The 3,694-nt window shown below is 47.2% G+C and overlaps 1 pseudogene across 1 annotated transcript; it reads left to right on the top strand.

Annotated features, from left to right (window-relative positions):
• Nucleotides 1–1,240: 1,240 nt before the first annotated feature.
• LOC101019176 lies at nt 1,241–3,355 on the top strand (annotated as a pseudogene). The gene is made up of 2 exons (XR_161323.5): nt 1,241–2,402; nt 2,704–3,355. The product of XR_161323.5 is annotated as a polypyrimidine tract-binding protein 1-like (transcript).
• The last annotated feature ends 339 nt before the right edge of the window (nt 3,356–3,694 follow it).

Below are 3,694 nucleotides of genomic sequence, written 5' to 3'. Positions count from 1 at the left end.
GTCTGTGGTATTCTGTTATGGAAACACACAACAGACTGAGACACTGTGTAACAAAATGAGAAGTATGCATAAAGTACTTTTGCTGTGTTCCAAACTATGATAGTTATCTCTAGGAAAAACACTTAGGCAATTATTTGAGTTGTGAGTTGAACAAACCACTTTTTTCATGGAGCATCTTTTTTTTCTTTTTGCTTGAAAGAACAAATGACAAAGAATGCTATTTCAGACTAAGCATTTGGCAGACATTTTCTTAAAAATGAACAAAGGGAACCTGTCACTTCAAGGAAAACAACTGATAGCATTTGTTGCTGATGATAAAATTTGAGCTTCCAAGCAAAAGTTAGAATTTGGAAAAACTTTTGTTTACCACTGTGGAGCTTGACAGCTTCTCATAAGGATTTTTCTAATGAAATAGATTGGTGATATTGATGACCGTGATTTTTTTCTGATATGGTATAATAAAATGTGTCAACATTAGAAATACCTGCATCATTCAAAGACAAATATTTTCCAATGACCAATGAATGCATTGTATTACAAAATCATGCATGGGTAAAAGATCCATTCTAAGTACACAGCAAACCAATGGATTTTAATGTAACAGAACACGAAAAGTTTATTGACATAATTTCAGACTTCACATTGCAACTAACCTTTAAGACACTTGTTTTGGTGTAGTATTAAAATAGAATATCCACAATTATCTAAGAGGACTATTAAATACTCTTCCCTTTTCCAGCTACATAGTTGTGTGAAGCTGGATTTTCTTCACACATTTTGACCAAACCAACATATTGCAATATACTGAATGCAAAAGTAAATATTTGAGAATCCATTTATCTTCTGTTAAATGCACACATTTTAAAAATTTCAAAATATTTCACAATGCAAAACAATGCCATTTTTCAAAAATGTAAAATAATGTCATTTTTCTTGCTGAAAATTTTGTTTGGAAGATATGATTTTTAAAAATAGAAATATGGGCTGGGCAGAGTGGCTCATGCCTGTAATTCCAGCACTTCGGGAGGCCAAGGCAGGTGAATCACCTGAGGTCAAGAGTTCGAGACCACCCTCGCCAACGTGGAGAAACCCAAACCCTCTCTCTACTAAACATACAAAAATTAGCTGGGCATGCGCTTGTAATCCCAGCTACTCGGAAGGCTGAGGCAGGAGAATCACTTGAACGCAGGAGGCAGAGGTTCCAGTGAGCCAAGATCGTGCCACTGCACTCCGGCCTGCGCAACAGAGCAAGACTCTCTCTCAAAAGTAAATAAATGAATAAAAAATAAAATATTCCGGCGCCTCCACTCCATCCCCGCGGGTCTGCTGTGAGTGCCATGGACGGCATTGTCCCAGATATAGCAGTTGGTACAAAGCAGGGATCTGACGAGCTTTTCTCTACTTGTGTCACTAACAGACCATTTATCATGAGCAGCAACTCGGCCTCTGCAGCAAATGGAAATGGCAGCAAGAAGTTCAAAGGTGACAGCAGAAGCGCCGGTGTCCCCTCCAGGGTGACCCACATCCAGAAGCTCCCATCGACGTCACCGAAGGGGAGGTGATCTCCCTGGAGCTGCCCTTTGGGAAGGTCGCTAATCTCCTGATGCTGAAGGGGAAAAACCAGGCCTTCATCGAGATGAGCAGGGAGGAGGCTGCCAACACCATGGTGAACTACTGCACCTCGGTGACACCCGTGCTGCGCAGCCAGCCCATCTACATCCAGTTCTCCAACCACAAGGGGCTGAAGACCGACAGCTCTCCCAACCAGGCGCAGGACCCGGCGGCCCTCAGGTGTCCACTCGGGGAACCTGGGCTTGGCTGCCTCGGCGGTGGCCGTAGACGCAGGGATGGCGATGGCCGGGCAGAGCCCAGTGCTCAGGATCATCGTGGAGAACCTCGTCTAGCCAGTGACTCTGGATGTGCTGCACCAGATTTTCTCCAAGTTCGGCACATTGTTGAAGACCATCACCTTCATCAAGTTCCACAACCAGTTCCAGGCCCTGCTGCAGTACGCCGACCCCGAGAACGCCCAGCGTGTCAAGCTGTCGCTGGACTGGCAGAACACCTACAACGCCTGCCACTTGCTGTGCATCGACTTCCCCAAGCTCATCAGTCTCAACGTCAAGTACAACAACGACAAGAGCCGCGACTACCACGCCCAGACCTGCCCTCTGGGGACAGCCAGCCCTCGCTAGACCAGACATGGCCGCGGCCTTCGACCTTTTAGTTCCCAACATCCACGGAGCCCTGGTACCCATGGCTATCCCCTCGGCGGCGGTGGCAGCTGCAGCGGCAGGCCGGATCGCCATCCCGGGCCTGGCGGGGGCAGGAAATTCTGTCTTACTGGTCAGCAACCTCAACCCAGAGAGAGTCACACCCCAAAGCCTATTTTGTGTGCGTGTGTGTGTGTGTGTGTGTGTGACGGAGTCTTGCTCTGTTGCCCAGGCTGTAGTGCAATGGCGTGATCTCGGTTCATTGCAACCTCTCCCTCCCGGGTTGAAGCGATTCTCCTGTCTCAGCCTCCGGAGTAGCTGGGATTACAAGCGTGCCACCACACCCGGCTAATTTTTGTATTTTTAGTAGAGACGGGGTTTCATCATGTTGGTCAGGCTGGTCTCGAACTCCTGACCTCATGATCCTCCTGCCTCAGCCTCCCAAAGTGATGGGATTACAAGCGTGAGCCACCGCGCCCATCCCCCAAAGCCTCTTTATTCTTTTCAGCGACTAGGGGTACGTGCAGCACGTGAAGATCCTGGTCAATAAAAAGGAGAACGCCCTGGTGAAGATGGCGGACGACAACCAGGCCCAGCCGGCCATGAGCCACCTGAACTGGCACAAGCTGTACGGGAAGCCCACCCGCGTCACCTCACCTGTATCACGCCCTTGAAGCACCAGAACGTGCAGCTGCCCCTCGAGAGCCGGCAGGACCAAGGCCTGACCAAGGACTATGGCAGCTCGGCCCTGCACCGCTTCAAGAAGCCAGGCTTCAAGAACTTCCAGAACATATTCCTGCCCTCGGCCACTGTGCACCTCTCCAACATCCCGCCCTCAGTATCCGAGGAATATCTCAAGGTCTTCTCTCCAGCCATGGGGGCGTCGTCAAACGACTCAAGTTCTTCCAGAAGGACCGCAAGATGGCGCTGATCCAAATGCGCTGCGTGGAGGAGGCGGTCCAGGCCCCCATTGACCTACACAACCACCATGTCTGGGAGAACCACCACCCGGGGGTCTCCTTCTCCAAGTCCACCATCTAGGGGTCTCAGGCCCCCCACGGCCGGGCCCCCTGGCGACAACTTCCATCATTCCAGAAAAAAGCCACTTTAAAAAGCAGCTGAAGTGACCTTAACTGATCATTTTATTTCTTTAAAATCAGTTAAAAAAAAAATTTAAAAAAAAAAAAAGAAATCAGTTTACCTGTTTTTTTAAAAATTAAATCTAGTTCACCTTGCTAAGATAAATAAATAAATAAAATTAAAATAGAAATATGTTATTTATATTAACATGTAATGGGTTTATTATTGTGATCTTAAAATTGACAAATATTTTATATTTTCTGCCACTAACCTACATACATTTTAAGAGTATATAAAGGGGTCCTGAGACAAAAAAGTTTGAGAACTGCTGTATTACCCCATCTTGCCCTCCAGAATGTGGACCGAAGGGAAGTACTTCTTTCCTTTCTACTTAAATAACC

Source organism: Papio anubis, chromosome 7, assembly GCF_008728515.1.
Source record: "Papio anubis isolate 15944 chromosome 7, Panubis1.0, whole genome shotgun sequence".
NCBI lineage: Eukaryota > Metazoa > Chordata > Mammalia > Primates > Cercopithecidae > Papio > Papio anubis.
This window is presented reverse-complemented; position numbering and strand designations above follow the sequence as displayed.